Raw genomic sequence first — 19,373 nt, 5'->3', positions numbered from 1 at the left:
GCACATTATTGCTTCATTCAATACACATTCACGGGCATATTGGCTCAATCTCACAAATTCACGTTCGTATTCAGTAATAGACATACGACCTTATTTAAGCTCAAGAAACTCTTTGTGTTTCTAATCAATGAATCTTTGACTGATATATTTCTTCCAGAATTCAGATTGAAAGAAATCCCAAGTAACTCGTTCACTTGGAACCACAGATATTAAAGTTTTCCACCAATGATACGTTGTATCTCTCAGAAGTGAAACGACACATTTTACACATTCTTTAGGATTCAGAGACATTTCATCAAACACTCGTATTGTATTTTCCAACCAGAATTCGGCTCTTTCAGGATCATCATTCGTTGTAGCTCGAAACTCTTCAGCCCCATACTTTCTAATCTTATCAACCGGTGGTCTACTCAACTGTACCAGATTCACTCGTGGCATATCAGCAGTTTGAGAAGGATTAACCGGGGGTGGGGGTTGTTGTATAGCCGGATTGGTTCTAATATATTGGGTGAACCATTCATTCATCATCTGATAGAAGACTTGCTTAGCCTCACTATCACAGCTACTCATAGCCAGTCGTGAATCATATTGCACCGTCCCTTGCGTGGGAGCAGGCGCATTACTTTTAACGTCGTCAGCTATAGCTTTATCGGGATCCATTTGCTATATAAAAGTACATTTCAATGTCAAGAGTCATCACACTATCACAGATTCAGATATATGGTATGTATAGCTAGACTCACATAAGCTATGGTAGTCCTAGAACTGACTAAACCATTGCTCTGATACTAATAAAATGTAACACTCTTATCCCATAACCGTTACCGGAATAGGTAAGGGGTGTCACAGGACAAACAAAACATTACAAAACAATACAGAATCACTGATATCATATAATATCAATACATAGATATTCATTCACAATTCAACCTTTAATATGGTCTATGAGACCTAAAACATACATTTAGGAAAGATCGGGATTAAACCGAACTCATTCAGAATTTTCAGAACTAACCAAATATTTAAGAACTATTAAAGCCACACGCCCGTGAGACTAGACTGTGTGACTCACACGGGCATAAGCCACGCCCATCTGATCCAACCATGCCAAAAAGAGGTCCTATACTGACTTTTTCACACAGCCAATAGGCATGCCCGTGTACCATGGCCGTGTGATACATAGCTAGCTACTGACTTTAGCCCACGGCCATATGACACGCCCGTGTGTCAAGATCATGTGATTTTTAGGAGAATACTGCTTTCCTTACACGGCCACAAGGTACGCCCGTGTCCTCTGACCGTGTGACAAAATGTAGGCTTGATTTAAGCCAATTTGCCACCCCTTTTTGGGTCCAATCCTACAAGCAATAATATACAACATTCATACCAAAATTCCAACCAATTCCATGCTTAAGAATGACTAAAACACATTAGAACTTAGCACATTACAACCATACACCAAAACTATACACAAATTCATCATTGTTAGCCAACTTTTATGGCATAATATATATACACATCAAAACTTATATACATAGACATTCTAGCCTATACATGCCATACTTTAAAATATTTGCACTTTTAAAAGTACCAAAAATGAGATTGATAGTGTGGTGACGATCCTCGACTATCCCCGAGCCTTTAGTAGCTACGATAACTATAAAACAGACAGTAAACACACAGAGTAAGCTACAAAGAGCTTAGTAAGCCAAATATTGGTCTAATTACTAAGGCATATATGTACCATTCAACCATAGAGATTCATAACCATTTCATAGAATAATTCATACTTAACCATACACTATTGTTTACAAATATGTCATGCTTCATTTCCAATTCCATACATATTTCACAGAGACAGAGTTTCTCATATTCAGAAATTTAGTATGATACAAACGTACCTGCATAGGTTATACGTTTCATATAATCATATTTCGTACGCTATCATCAGACGGTTCAGAAACGATACAGATGTTCATAACCAAGTACAATGCCGGTGTCCCGAACTTTGTCTTACATGTAATTCAATATCGATGCCTCTGTCCCAGACAGGGTCTTACACGAAATCAGATACGATGCCTGTGACAGCCTTAAAACGACCCTAGTCGAAATGTGGTTTCGGGACCACAAAAACCGAGGCATAAAAATAATTTGATATTTATTTTGATGCCTATAATATGTGTTAACTCATGTGTGACATTTTTGATGCTTTAATTTAGAGTTATAAATGTGAATTTCACTAGAAAGGACCTAGTAGAAAACTTTAAAAGTATGATGGGGGAATGTGTGATGACTAATTAAAGCATGCATGCAAAACAATGGCCTTGCATGTCAAATACCCCTCTTTTTACAAGTGATGGCCGGCCATGACAATGAGGGATGGGCAAAACATGTCATAGACATGTTTTGTTGGTGCATTAGGGAGAAAAGAAATAAACAAATAAGCATGGGTAATAAAGAATGAAAAAAAAAATGTGTGTGAGTGAACCCCCCCTATTGCCGTGTATTGAAGAAAAGAAAAGAAAAGAAAAAATTGATCATCCTTTCATTCTCTCTTGACCGAAAATCCTAAGGAAGAAGAGGGAATTTTTGCTTCATGTTTGGTTTGGAAGAGGATTAGGAAGGGGTTTGGCTATACTTGCATCAAGATTAAGGTATGTTTGAGGTTGTGCCATGAGATTCATGCATGTTTTTAGTTACTAGCTTGATGTTCTTATTAGCCCATGGTTCAAATTGTAACACCCCGAACCCGAGACCATCGCCGGTGTCGGACACGAGGGGTTAACAAGCCAAGTTCACTTGTTTTGCCCATCCATTTGACATTTCCAGTCAGGCTGGAAAACTGCGTCACTGTCGCCTTAAAAATCATATCTCGAGTTTCAAAACTCGGAAACTGGTTTCGTAAATTTTCCCTGAATTTACACTCATATATCCATCCATGGATTTATTTCTAGAATTTTTGGTCGGGCCAATTGGTACAGTTTATTAGTTAAAGTCACTCATGTTACAGGGATCGACTGCTCTGACCTTCGCGCGGTATAACTTGAATATCTCTCTGTACAGGGCTTTAATGCTGGTGCCGTTTGTTTCTAATGAAACTAGACTCAAAATGGAATCTGTACATATAAGGTATGTCTCATAATTATTTTTGGATAATTTATAGTAAATTTTTAAAGTTGCGACAGGGAACCCAGAAACCGTTCTGGCCCTGTCTCACAATAGCTTTAATATCTCTTAACATGTAACTCCTATGACCATTTCGTTTCTTCCATATGAAAATAGACTCATCAAGGTTCATTTACATAGCTTATTAACTATTTAATTCCATTCCTACGAATTTTGGTGATTTTTCACATTCACGTCACTGCAGCTGGCAGCATCTGTTTTAAGGTAGGTCTTACCTATTTGGTAGTCTCCATGAACCAACTAGTCTTGCCATACATAGGTTCATATATGATCATTTTAACCATGCCAATGGCTGATCATATGACCAACATTCCCATTTCAAGCCATAGCCACATCATGACACCAAATATATACATACAAACCACAATTAGTCTAAGTCGATACTTCACTTTTACGAGCCATTTTCGCATGGCCGTACATATATACATCACAACATATTCAACCAACAAGGGTAGTCCTATACATGCCATTTCAAAGTTCAACCAAAATTTATACCAAAATAGAGGCGTGGATAGTGTGGATGACTTCGACTTTATTGATCCCGAATCCGATTGCTATCGGCGAAATCTATAAAACAGAGAGCCAAAGTAACAGAGTAAGCATTTTTTATGCTTAGTAAGTCTCAAGGAATATAATCAACTCTAATTACAGCAATATATTCACATAGCCAAATGCATCATTTCATTAATACACATTCTTACTTCACACTTCATCATTATATACTTTCACAAAGTATCAATCAATTCAATAACTGAAATTCATTAGTCGATTGAGCGAATGTTGCTCAAACATGTCGACTTTCCAATGCACATATAACGTACCTTATCCTTTGGGCTTTTCGAGTGTACTAATTGAATTCATTACAGCAACCAACACTCACCTCCAGCCCAAGATTCTTGAATATAACCGGATATAATCACGTGCACAAATGCCTTGGTCTTAGCCGGATAGAATAACTCGCACGAATGCCTTTGGGTCTTAGCCGGATATAGCCACTAGCACAATTGCCTTTGGTCTTAACCGGATATAATTTCCAGCATAATTGTCTTTAGATTTAGCCGGATATCATTCAATTTCCCATGAACACATACATCAATTATCATTGGACATACATATTTCATTTTAGTTACTAAGGCTCAAACGCAATTATAGTCACAAGCATATTCGCCTTGGGACTTAGCCCGGTAGAATTCAAATACTCATGCACACATAATCAATAATCAATACACATCCATACTTTATTTCACATAATTCAAGTAGGGTCACTTCTTGAGGACTTACCTCGGATGTTGTCGAACGGCTTTTTCGGCTATTCGATCACTTTCTCCTTCCCCTTGTCCAATTGTGGCCCTCTAAGCTCTTGAGCTAATTCAAACAAATTCAATTTATTAAAACCTCATTGTGCTAGCTTATGGCCGAATATGACAAGGAGTTTAAATGGTCATATGGCCACCCTTTAGCTTGAATACACAATGGTCATGCACATTTTATACTACATCAAGCAATTCAATACAATTTATTCGAGCATCAAGGAAATGCTAAGGCCTTCAATAGGCTACCCAAGGCGAATATTCATGTACATGTTGAGGCCAATTATGCACTTAATACCTCACAAAAACAGCATGCATTTTACTAGTTAATGCTTTGCATATTGTGGCTCAAAACTTATAATATAGCATCAAGCACTTATATGTGTGCTAGGCGAATTGTGCTTGCAAATTTCACAATTATTCTTCAACATCTTCTTCTTTAAACAAACTTATTCATCACTTCCTTCATAACCAAAACATCATGTGCAAACATATATATACATATATGAGCATGGCAATTTCAAGGTGTCCATAGCCATCCAAAACACAAATTTTAACTAACATGCAAGAAGCATGAACCATGCTCATGAATGCATCATGGCGAATATGACAATCATGCTCCATTCAACTTCAATCATGGTTAAACACAAAAGAAAACTCAAAATCTTACTCAAGAGTAGACAATCCATCATTGCATGCATCATCATCAAGCTTCACACTTAGCATGCAATGGCTTTATCACCATAACAACTTTGGCCAAATACCATTTCCATGGCATAACAAAGATTTGAGCCATGGCTAACATGCACATCAAGTTAGCAACCAAAACATGCATGAAACTCCTAACACAACCTCATACATACCTTAATCTTGATGCCAATTTAGCCAAATCACCTTCTAGATCTCTTCTAAACCAAGCATGAAGCAAAAATCCTCTTTCTTCCCTTATGATTTTCGGCCAAAAGGATGAGAAAGGATGAACACAACAAAATTTTTCTTCCTCTTTCTCAACTCACGGCAAGGGGGGATTACCACACTCACACACATTTTTTTTTCATTTTTTATCACCCATACACCTTTGTTTATTATTTCACCCTAATACACCAACAAAACATGTTTCATGACATGTTTAGCCCATCCTCCTTGTCATGGCGGCCACCACCTATAAAGGGGAATTTGACATGCAAGTCCTTTATTTTGCATGCATGCTTTAATTAGTCATCACACATTTCCCATCATACTTTCAAAGTTCACTACTAGGTCCTTTCTAGTGAAATTCACCTTTATAACACTAAACCAATCATCAAAAATGTCATACATGAATACACACATATTATAGGCATCGAAATAAATTTTAAATTATTTTTATGCCTCGGTTTTGTGGTCCCGAGACCACCTTCCGACTAGGGTCAATTTTGGGCTGTCACAACTCTCCCCACTTAAGAAATTTTCGTCCCGAAAATCTTACAATAAATAGGCTTGGATATCGCTCTTTCATAGAGTTCTCGGTCTCCCAAGTAGCTTCTTCTATCCGTGCTTGAGCCATAACACTTTCACTAGCGAAACCCGCTTGTTTCGCAACTCTTTCACTTCTCGTGATAGGATACGAATCGGTTCTTCCTCATAACTCATATTAGCTTGAATTTCAATTTCGATGGACTAATCACGTGCGATGGATCGGATCTATAGCGTCGAAGCATCGAAACGTGAAAGACATCGTGAACCTTTTGAGTTGAGGGGCAAAATCAAACGATATGCCATGGACCGACTCGCCTCGATATCTCATATGGCCCAATGAACCTCGGGCTCAACTTGCCCTTACGGCCGAACACGAGTATCTTTTTCCAAGCGATACCTTGAGAAACACTTTATCACCCACTTGATACTCGATATCCTTACGCTTCAGATCCGCGTGCACGACTTACGGCGATCGGAGGCTATCTTCGACTTTCACGGATTACTTTCACTTTCATTCAGCATCTCTAATCAAATCCACCCGAAAATCTTGTTTTCACCAAGCTCATCCAAAACAATGGTGTACGACATTTACGACCGTACAAAGCCTCGTAGGGTGCCATCTTAATACTTGATTGAAAGCTGTTGTTATAAGCGAATTTAATCAACGGCAAATACCGTTCCCATGAACCACTAAACTCGAGGATGCAACATCTTAACATATCCTCAAGTATCTGAATTATCCGCCGGATTGACCATCGGTTTGGGGGTGAAAAGCGGTCTGAAATGCAACTTGGTACCCAAAGCTTCTTGCAACTTTTTCCAAAATCGTGAGGTAAATCTCGGATCTCTATCCGACCACGATGGAAATAGGCACCCGTGTAATCTCACAATCTGAAAGCGTACAATTCGGCTAATTTGTCCATTGAAAAATCCGACGACGGGGACAAAGTGAGCCGACTTAGTCAATCTATCAACCACGACCCAAAGCGCATCCTTCTTACTTGCGACAATGGCGGTCCGGATACAAAGTCCATTGTGACTCGATCCCATTTCCACTCGGGTATCGTGATTGGTGAAGTAATCTGAAGGCACCGATGTTCGCTTTCACTTGTTGACATATTAAACATCTCGAAACAAAGTCGGAGATGTCTCGCTTCATACCATGCCACCAAAACCGACGTTTCAAATCATTGTACATCTTCGTACTCCCCGGGTGGATTGCCATTCGGCTACAATGGGCTTCATTCAGAATTATCGAAATGAGTTCCGAATTCTTTGGAACACACAGACGACTTTTGAACCTCAAACAATCGTCATCGTCGATTTGAAACTCCGAGTCCTTGTTCGGAACACACGCAGCCCGTTTTGCAACCAACTCGTCGTCGACTTTCTGAGCTTCTCGAATTTGGTGTGTCAATAATGGTTTGGCTTTCAATTCAGCCACTAACACACTATCGGATTGGACAGACAAGTGCACGTTCATCGCTCGTAAAGCGAATAATGATTTACGACTCAAGGCATCCGCAACCACATTCGCCTTTCCGGGTGATAGTCAATGATCACTCATAATCCTTTAATTACTCGAGCCAACGTCTTTGTCACAGATTTAAGTCTCTTTGGGTCATCGGATATTTGAGACTCTTGTGATCCGAGTACACATGGCACCTTTCACCAAATAAGTAATGTCGCCATATCTTTAAAGCGAACACGATGGCGCCAATTCGAGATCATGAGTCGGATAATTTTTCTCATGTGGCTTTAATTGCCTCGACGCATAGGCCACAACTCGACCCTCTTGCATCAATACACAACCTAATCCAAGTAGGGAGGCGTCGCTATAGATGACAAACTCTTTGCGGACTCGGGTTGCACTAGAATTGGGGCTTCATCAGATAAGTTTTAGTTGATCGAAACTTTTTGACATTTCTCCGTCCATTCGAACTTAACATCCTTTTGGAGTAACCGTCATCGGCGTGGCTATCGTTGAGAATCCTTTACAAATCGTCGGTAATAACCTAAGCAAGCCCCAAAAGCTCGAACCTCGGTAATATTTCTGAGGCTTCCAATTAAGTATGGCTGAAATTTTATTGAATTCGACTCGAATACCCGTGCGAGATACCACATGACCCAAGAAGCTAACCTCTCTTAACCGAACTCACACTTGCTGAACTTAGCATATAATTGCTTATCCGTAAAATTTGCGGCACTAACGCGGTGTTCAAGATGTTCGGTCTCATTTCTTGAATAGACCAAGATGTCATCAATAAACACGACTACGAATCGATCCAAATATGGTCTAAAGATCCGATTCATCAAATCCATAAATACCGTAGGGCATTAGTGAGCCCAAACGGCATCACTAGGAACTCATAGTGACCATATCTCGCTCAAGGCGTCTTGGGCGCGTCCGAATCTCGGATTCGCAATTGATAATAGCCCGATCTCAAATCTATTTTCGAGAACACCGAGGCTCCTTCAGCTTGATCGAACAAGTCATCAATACGTGGCAGCGGATACTTGTCCTTTATCGTCGCTTTATTAAGGCGACGATAGTCGATGCACAACCGCATGGTTCCATCCTTCTTCTTCACGAACAACACCGGCGCACCCTAAGGCGAAAAAAACTCAGCGAGCAAAACCTCTATCCACCAATTCTTGCAAGCGAGCTTTCAACTCCTTTAATTCCGTTGGTGCCATACGATACGGAGCTATCGAAATTGAGTGGTACCGGTACCAATTCGATGCCAAATTCTATTTCGAACGGTGGTAAACCCGGCAATTCTTGAGGAAAACATCCGGTATTCACAAACCACGAGCGCAGATTCGGGTTTCTTTTCGATTCCTTGTCATCGAGCACGTCGCAAGGTACGCTTCACACCCTTTTCTTACATATTTCGGGCCAACATCGGCGATATTACGGTGGCAACCCTTTAAGTCCGTAGACTCAACCCGAATTATTTCATTATTCGCGCACCTCAAATCGATAGTCTTGCTCTTGCAATTTACAACCGCATCGTGCATGGTCAACCAATCCAAACCAAGAATAACGTCGAACTCATCGAACGGCAAAAGCATCAAGTCCGCCGGAAAACAAGAACCTCGGAACACTAGGGGACTTTTCTTGCACACTTTGTTGACAAGCACGTAATGACCCAAGGGTTTGACACCGAATTACAAACTCGATGAGACTCAATAGGCAAAGTCTTCTTGGATGCTAAGGTTTCACATATATATGAATGAGTAGAACCAGTCAATCAAAGCAATCACATTTGTATTGAAAAGAGTGAAAGTACTGGTAATGACATCCGAGAGGCAGCATCCTCACGCGCGGCAGATGGCATAAGTCCTTGCAGAGCACGAGCCTCGGATCGATGGTAGCATCTCTAGATCCTCTCGACCGCCATCGACATTGCCCATATTTCTAGGTGGCCTACCTCGGCGAGTGGTAGCACCGGGTTTGCACTCGACTTACATTACATTCATGCATCCTCGGGCAATCCTTCATAAAGTGGTCGGCCGATCCACACTTATAGCGAGCGATCACGAAACCAACAGCTCCCGAATGCCATTTGCCACAATGTAGACACTCCGCCTCTCTCGCGATCATTTCCACCACCCGTGATCGAGGTGACTCGTGTGGTCACAGGGGTCGATCGCGTCCTCGTCTAGAAAAGCCGAAACGCCTCTAGACCGGCTCACATCATCTCGAAATCTCTTGATGCTTGTTGAAGAGACTTTCCGAGGACCTCTTTCGAATTCTCCGGTTCCCACATCGACTTTTTGTTTCTCCTTTCTAAGCTCTTGACTTTACAAGCTCGCTCAACAAGTACTACGAACTCTCGTATCTCGAGAATGCCAACAAACATCCTTATATCATCATTCAGCCCATCCTCGAAGCGTTTACACATAATAGCTTGGACGAAATGCATTCTCGCGCGTCTGGCTAAGCCTCACAAACTTTCGTTCAGAGTCGATAACGGACATAGAACCTTGCTTAAGATCAAGAAATTCCTCCGCTTTTGGTCGATGAATCTCGGTGATATACTTTTTGAACTCGGTTTGAAAGAATTCCCAAGTCACTTGCTCTCTAGGCACCACAAGTCGAGTACTCCACCAATAGTAGGCGGACTCACGTAGCAAGGAGATGGTACACTTTAAGCACTCATCGGGTATGCAGGATAGCTCATCGAGCACCGGATAGTGTTATCCAACCAAAATTCAGCTCGCTTCGGCATCATCATCATCCGTAGCCTTAAATTCAGTGGCCCCATGTTTTGAATCCTATCGATTGGGGCTTACTTGACCTTATTTGGTCAGTCACCGAGGTATTGTAGGTGCGGGGTTGCATTTGTCGGGAATGGAGGTTGTGGAACAGTAGTGTTAGTTCGAATGTATTGATTAAACCATTCGTTCATCACACTATAAAAGGCTTGCCTAGCCTCGTCATTCGGATTGCTGGCCATAGGTTGAGAGTCCATGGCGCTGTCCCTTGCGGGAGCAGCGCCACACTCTCCACATCATCAGCTATCGCTCGGTTGGGATCGGGATCCATTGCTATAAACAAACACAAAGTCAAATTGTCAGAAATCACCACACTATCGATTCATCATTTAATGGCATGTATAGCTAGACCCCAAACACATCACGGTAGTCCTAGAATCGACTAAACCGTGGCTCTGATACCAATAAAATTGTAACACCCCGAACCCGAGACCATCGCCGGTGTCGGACACGTGGGGTTAACAAGCCAAGTTCACTTGTTTTGCCCATCCATTTGACATTTCCAGTCAGGCTGGAAAACTGCGTCACTGTCGCCTTAAAAATCATATCTCGAGTTTCAAAACTCGGAAACTGGTTTCGTAAATTTTCCCTGAATTTACACTCATATATCCATCCATGGATTTATTTCTAGAATTTTTGGTCGGGCCAATTGGTACAGTTTATTAGTTAAAGTCACTCATGTTACAGGGATCGACTGCTCTGACCTTCGCGCGGTATAACTTGAATATCTCTCTGTACAGGGCTTTAATGCTGGTTCCGTTTGTTTCTAATGAAACTAGACTCAAAATGGAATCTGTACATATAAGGTATGTCTCCTAATTATTTTTGGATAATTTATAGTAAATTTTTAAAGTTGCGACAGGGAACCCAGAAACCGTTCTGGCCCTGTCTCACAATAGCTTTAATATCTCTTAACATGTAACTCCTATGACCATTTCGTTTCTTCCATATGAAAATAGACTCATCAAGGTTCATTTACATAGCTTATTAACTATTTAATTCCATTCCTACGAATTTTGGTGATTTTTCACATTCACGTCACTGCAGCTGGCAGCATCTGTTTTAAGGTAGGTCTTACCTATTTGGTAGTCTCCATGAACCAACTAGTCTTGCCATACATAGGTTCATATATGATCATTTTAACCATGCCAATGGCTGATCATATGACCAACATTCCCATTTCCAAGCCATAGCCACATCATGACACCAAATATATACATACAAACCACAATTAGTCTAAGTCGATACTTCACTTTTACGAGCCATTTTCGCATGGCCGTATATATATACATCACAACATATTCAACCAACAAGGGGTAGTCCTATACATGCCATTTCAAAGTTCAACCAAAATTTATACCAAAATAGAGGCGTGGATAGTGTGGATGACTTCGACTTTATTGATCCCGAATCCGATTGCTATCGAATAAATCTATAAAACAGAGAGCCAAAGTAACTGAGTAAGCATTTTTTATGCTTAGTAAGTCTCAAGGAATATAATCAACTCTAATTACAGCAATATATTCACATAGCCAAATGCATCATTTCATTAATACACATTCTTACTTCACACTTCATCATTATATACTTTCACAAAGTATCAATCAATTCAATAACTGAAATTCATTAGTCGATTGAGCGAATGTTGCTCAAACATGTCGACTTTCAATGCACATATAACGTACCTTATCCTTTGGGCTTTTCGAGTGTACTAATTGAATTCATTACAGCAACCAACACTCACCTCCAGCCCAAGATTCTTCGGAATATAACCGGATATAATCACGTGCACAAATGCCTTCGGGTCTTAGCCCGGATAGAATAACTCGCACGAATGCCTTGGTCTTAGCCGGATATAGCCACTAGCACAATTGCCTTGGTCTTAACCGGATATAATTTCAGCATAATTGTCTTGAGATTTAGCCCGGATATCATTCAATTTCCCATGAACACATACATCAATTATCATTGGACATACATATTTCATTTTCGTTACTAAGGCTCAAACGCAATTATAGTCACAAGCATATTCGCCTTGGGACTTAGCCGGGTAGAATTCAAATACTCATGCACACATAATCAATAATCAATACACATCCATACTTTATTTCACATAATTCAAGTAGGGTCACTTCTTGAGGACTTACCTCGGATGTTGTCGAACGGCTTTTTCGGCTATTCGATCACTTTCTCCTTCCCTTGTCCAATTGTGGCCCTCTAAGCTCTTGAGCTAATTCAAACAAATTCAATTTATTAAAACCTCATTGTGCTAGCTTATGGCGAATATGACAAGGAGTTTAAATGGTCATATGGCCACCCTTTAGCTTGAATACACAATGGTCATGCACATTTTATACTACATCAAGCAATTCAATACAATTTATTCGAGCATCAAGGAAATGCTAAGGCCTTCAATAGGCTACCCAAGGCGAATATTCATGTACATGTTGAGGCCAATTATGCACTTAATACCTCACAAAACAGCATGCATTTTACTAGTTAATGCTTTGTATATTGTGGCTCAAAACTTATAATATAGCATCAAGCACTTATATGTGTGCTAGGCAATTGTGCTTGCAAATTTCACAATTATTCTTCAACATCTTCTTCTTTAAACAAACTTATTCATCACTTCCTTCATAACCAAAACATCATGTGCAAACATATATATACATATATGAGCATGGTCAATTTCAAGGTGTCCATAGCCATCCAAAACACAAATTTTAACTAACATGCAAGAAGCATGAACCATGCTCATGAATGCATCATGGCGAATATGACAATCATGCTCCATTCAACTTCAATCATGGTTAAACACAAAAGAAAACTCAAAATCTTACTCAAGAGTAGACAATCCATCATTGCATGCATCATCATCAAGCTTCACACTTAGCATGCAATGGCTTTATCACCATAACAACTTTGGCCAAATACCATTTCCATGGCATAACAAAGATTTGAGCCATGGCTAACATGCACATCAAGTTAGCAACCAAAACATGCATGAAACTCCTAACACAACCTCATACATACCTTAATCTTGATGCCAATTTAGCCAAATCACCTTCTAGATCTCTTCTAAACCAAGCATGAAGCAAAAATCCTCTTTCTTCCCTTATGATTTTCGGCCAAAAGGATGAGAAAGGATGAACACAACAAAATTTTTCTTCCCTCTTTCTCAACTCACGGCAAGGGGGGATTACCACACTCACACACATTTTTTTTTCATTTTTTATCACCCATACACCTTTGTTTATTATTTCACCCTAATACACCAACAAAACATGTTTCATGACATGTTTAGCCCATCCTCCTTGTCATGGCCGCCACCACCTATAAAGGGGAATTTGACATGCAAGTCCTTTATTTTGCATGCATGCTTTAATTAGTCATCACACATTTCCCCATCATACTTTCAAAGTTCACTACTAGGTCCTTTCTAGTGAAATTCACCTTTATAACACTAAACCAATCATCAAAAAATGTCATACATGAATACACACATATTATAGGCATCGAAATAAATTTTAAATTATTTTTATGCCTCGGTTTTGTGGTCCCGAGACCACCTTCCGACTAGGGTCAATTTTGGGCTGTCACATCAAATCTTTGTTATTTCATGGGGATGGTATTTGGCCAAGGTGGATTTTGTGTTAATGCCATTGCATGTTAAATATGAAGCTTGTTAATGGTATATGTGATGGTTGATTGATGGCTCTTGGACTTTCTTTTTAGTATTTTTGAGTAAGACATTAAGTTCTTTGCTTAATCATGACCAAAATTATGGTGTTGTGATGTATTCGGTCATGGTATATCCATAAGTATGATTCATGCATGTTGCATGGTAGGTAAGATTTGAGCTTTGGATATGTGTTTATATTTGGATATAAACAACTTGAGATTCGGCCCTTGTACCTACATGAATATGTGTTTGCACATGATGAATTGGTATGACATATATACTATTTCAAGGTGTATATTTGCTTGTGATGATGTTTCGGTTATGTAGTAAATGAGAGATGTGTATTGAGCTACAATATGTAATGCGTTAGTTAGTAAAATGTATGCTGTTTTTTTGTGTGGTATTAAGTGTAAAATTGGCCTCAACATAGACATGCATATTCGCCAAATGAAGTAGATTGGTGTGCATGTATTCGGTTAGAGGCAACCGTATTGAAGCCTTATCTTGGCTTAGATAATTGACTAAATGGGTAATAAGTGAGGATGGTTGCGAATATACAAACATACATATGCATGTGTAATTGAATTATGAATGTTTAGCAAGATGGTTAAACTAGTTGATTTATTGATTAAGCTCAAGGAGTTAAAGAAGGAGAATCAAGCAAGGGAAAGACGAAGGTCATCGAGTAGCCGACTTGGACTATTTTACCCAACACAAGGTAAGTCACTAAGCATATATTTTGTATTGATTTGAATAGGCATAATGTCTATGTAACTATGCCGAAAGGAATGATTAATTTATATACATGTGTGTATGTGGTGATGGAAGTATTGAATGAAAGGAAAAGAGGTGAGATGTATTGAGTTGTTGATTTGGCACTAAGTGTGCGGGTATAAACATTTGTGATCATGAGAATGGCACTAAGTGTGCGGGTTTAAAACTTGTACAGCACTAAGTGTGCGAGTTTGATCATGTAGCACTAAGTGTGCGAGTTGATTATATAGCACTAAGTGTGCGGACTCACTATATGCTTTTGAATCACTATTGACACCGAGTGTGCGACACTATTGAGTTGAACACGGACAGCGGATCGGGTAAGTACCTTGAGTTCATGGCTAATAGGCGCTATGTTTATATTTGGGGTCGAGCTTGGTAAGTTTGAACCTATGTGACAATGTAAATTGAAGTCACGTATATAAGAATTATCGCGAATGAGTGAAAGGTCATGTAGATGTATGATTGAATCGAAGGTCTAAGGAACTATGGTATAGTTCGGTTTGAATGGAGTAATTAGCCTCGTTCCATTTTGTTTCCTCTTGCGATAATGTTATTAATGGTTGTTAGTGCATTGCTTATGACTTCATCGAGTTATATACTCATTTGGTGTTTGCTTGTCACCTATTTTAGGTTTCTTGGACTCGACTTTTTGCGTATTCGGACTGTCATTGAAGTCATCACACCGCTAACAACTTTTGGTATTTTCTTCGTAGTTGGTCTTGGAGTACATTTCGCATGTATAGGCTATTATGTTTTGTTTGAACTTGGTATGTAAAATATTGAATAGCCATGCGAAAATGGCTTATAAATGTTTTGAGCATAATGTTATAATCATTTGGTATGTATATGCTCATTAAGAGGCACGGAAATGTTTGGCAATGACCAGCCATTAGAATGGGTCATCATGATTATATTTTGGACTATATATGAAAAAGGGGTGGTTGAATCATAGAACTATGTGTTAGAGAAAGTCTACCCTAGAAATAGATGCTAGCAGCAACAGTGACGTGGATGTGAAAAATCACTAAAAATAGTAGGAATGGAATTAAATAGTTAATAAATTATGTAAATGAACCTTGATGAATCCATTTTCATATGGAAGAAACGAAAAGGTCATATGAGTTGTATGTTAAAAGATATTTGGGTTTTCGTGAAACAGGGCCAGAACGGTTTCTGGATTCCCTATTCCGACTTTGAAAATTCATTATAAATTAACCAGAGATAATTAGGAGTCATACCATATATGTATAAATTCCTATTTGAGTCTAGTTTCTATAGAAACAAACGGTATCAGTATTGAAGCCCTGCACAGGGAGTTATTCAAGTTGTAACGCACGAAGGTCAGTGTAGTCGACCCCTGTAACATAGGAGAATTTAACTAATAAACTGTACTAATTGGCTCAATCAAAAATTCTAGAAAAAAATCTGTAGATGGAAATATGAGTCTAGTTTCAGGGAAAAATTACGAAACTGATTTTTGAGTTGTAAAACTCAAGTTATGATTTTTTAAGTGACTAGTACACAGATTGGCAGCTTGTCTGGGAAATTCTCAATAAGTGGTTTGAAGTCTGTTAACACCTCGTGTTCGACTCCGACGACTGTATCGGGTTCGGGGTGTTACAATTTTATTGGTATTAGAGCTATGGTTTAGTCAGTTCTAGGACTACCATAGCACATATGAGTCTAGCTATACATGCCTTAATGTTAATGTTTAAATGTGTGATGACTTCTGACGGTTAAAATTATTGTTTTGATTAGTAAATGGATCCCTGTAGAGAGAACCTTGGCGGATGACGTTGAAAGTGTAGCGGCTGCTCCTGCACAAGGGACGCCACTGTTGAACCTCAGTCATCTGCGAATAATCAAGGTGAGGGGGCTAGACAAGCCTTCTTTACCATGATGAATGAGTGGGTCGCGTAATATGCCCGAACCAATCCGGCTGTCCAACAATTCCCGATTTGAATAAGCCACCCCAAGAGCCGAGAATGCCATCCATCGACCTTGTGAGGTCGAGTAAGCCACCGTAGACTTGATTAGGAAGCGGGGCTGAAGAGTTCAGGCCATAGTTATTGATGATGCCGAAAGGGCCGAAGTTCGCTTGATAACACCATTCGGTGTTTGATGAACTATCATACACACCGATGAATGTCTAAAGTGTGCTATATCCTTGTTGCGAGACTCACCTACTATTGGTAGAGGACCTTGATTTCCATAGTTCCAAACGAACGAGTTACTTGGGATTTCTTTCAAACGGAGTTTCGAAAGAAATATATTAGTCAACGGTTCATCGATCAAAAGCGTAAGGAATTCTTAGAACTCAAGCAAGGCTGTATGACAGTATCTAAATACGAACATGAGTTCGTAAGACTCAGTCGGTATGCCCGGGAGTGTGTGGCTGATGAGGTTGCTATGTGCAAGAGGTTTGAAGAAGGATTGAATGAAGATCTAAAGCTACTAGTGGGTATTTTGGAGATAAAAGAATTCGTAACACTAGTTGAACGAGCCTGCAAGGCGGAGGAACTTGGAAAGGAGAATAAGAAGGCTGAATTTGAAGCTAGAGACTATCGCAAAAGATCGACGGGTAAAGCTCCATTCTCGGCTGTAAAGAAGTTTAGGGAGGACACCAATAAATCGAGGACGACTGCGGGAATTTCCATTAGAGCACGACCATTGACGGACTCCCGAGCTACTTCGGTAGCTAGTGTGGGCAATAACCGTCAAGAGAAACCTGAATGCCCCCAATGTGGGAGAAGACACATAGGTGAATGTTGGGGTAAGTCTACCAATAAGGCTTGTTACGGATGCGGTTCGAAGGACCACTTCATTAGAGATTGCACGGAGCTTGATGAGAAGAATAGGATGCAAGGTGCAAGACCTAGTGGAATGATGACTAGAGGTAGACCACCAAGAATTTCAGGAGGTAGGGTGGTAGTCAAAGAGGGGCCACTGACACTACTGTTCGATCCGAGACCAGACTCGCTAGGGCATATGCCATCCTCGCACGAGAGGAAGCATCCTCCCCGATGTTATCACTGGTACTTTCACTCTCTTTGATACTAATGTGATTGCTTTGATTGACCCCGGTTCTACTCATTCTTATATATGCGAAACCTTAGCATCCAAAGAAGACTTTACCTATTGAGTCTCTGAGTTTGCAATTCGGTGTCAAATCCTTTGGGTCGTTCGTGCTTGTCGACAAAGTGTGCAAGAAATGTCCCTAGTAACTGAGGGTCCCGCTTCCGCGGACCGATGCTTTTGCCTTTGATGAATTTGATGTTATTCTTGGTTTGGATTGGTTGACCGTGCATGATGCGGTTGTGAATTGCAAAAGCAAGACTATTGATTTGAGGTGCACGAATAACGAGATAATCCGAGTTGAGTCTACGAACTTAAAGGGGTTGCCAGCTGTAATATCAACAATGTTGGCCCAGAAACATGTAAGAAAGGGGTGCGAAGTATACATTGCGTATGTACTTGATGATAAGGAATTGGAAAAGAAACCCGAATCGGTGCCGGTGGTTTGTGAATACCCGAATGTTTTTCCCAAAGAATTACCGGGTTTGCCACCTGTTCAGGAGATAGAGTTTGGTATTGAGCTTGTACCTGGGACCACACCAATTTCGATAGCTCCGTATCGTATGGCACCAATGGAATTAAAGGAGTTGAAAGCTCAGTTGCAAGAGTTGGTGGATAGAGGTTTTGCTCGCCCGAGTTTTTCACCTTGGGGTGTACCAGTGTTGTTTGTGAAAAAGAAAGACGGAACCATGAGGTTGTGCATCGACTATCGTCGACTTAATAAGGTGACAATAAAGAACAAATATTCGTTATCACAGACGATGATTTGTTCGATCAACTGAAGGAGCCTCGGTGTTCTCAAAATAGATTTGAGATCGGGCTATTATCGATTCATGAATCGAGATTCAGATATACCCAAAACCGCCTTTAGAATGAGATATGGTCACTACGAGTTCTTAGTGATGCCGTTTGGGCTCACTAATGCCCCTGCGGTATTTATGGATTTAATGAATCGGATCTTCAGACCGTATTTGGATCGGTTCGTAGTTGTGTTCATTGATGACATCTTGGTCTATTCAAGAGATGAGGCCGAACCTGCGGAGCACCTGATATTAGTGTTGCAAATTTTACGAGATAAGCAGTTATACGCTAAGTTCAGCAAGTGTGAGTTCTGGTTAAGAGAGGTTAGCTTCTTGGGTCACGTGGTATCTGCATCGGGTATTCGAGTCGAACCGAGTAAAATTTCAGCCATACTTAACTGGAAGCCTCCAGAAATATTATCGAGGTTCGGAGCTTTTGGGACTTGCCGATTACTACCGACGGTTTGTAAAAGGATTCTCGATGATAGCCACACCCATGACTAAACCGCTTGAAAGATGTCAAGTTTGAATGGACGGAAAAGTGTCGAAAAGTTTCGACCAATTGAAAACTCATTTGTGGAAGCTCCAAGACTAGTACAAACCGAATCGCAAAGAGTTTGTCATCTATAGTGATGCCTCCCTACTTGGGTTAGGTTGCGTATTGATGCAAGAAGGTCAAGTTATGCCTATGCGTCGAGACAATTAAAGCCACATGAGAAAAATTATCGACCCATGATCTCGAATTAGTCGCCATCGATTCGCCTTGAAAATATGGCGACATTACTTATTTGGTGAGAAGTG

Source organism: Gossypium arboreum, chromosome 11 (genome assembly GCF_025698485.1).
Source record: "Gossypium arboreum isolate Shixiya-1 chromosome 11, ASM2569848v2, whole genome shotgun sequence".
NCBI lineage: Eukaryota > Viridiplantae > Streptophyta > Magnoliopsida > Malvales > Malvaceae > Gossypium > Gossypium arboreum.
This window is presented reverse-complemented; position numbering follows the sequence as displayed.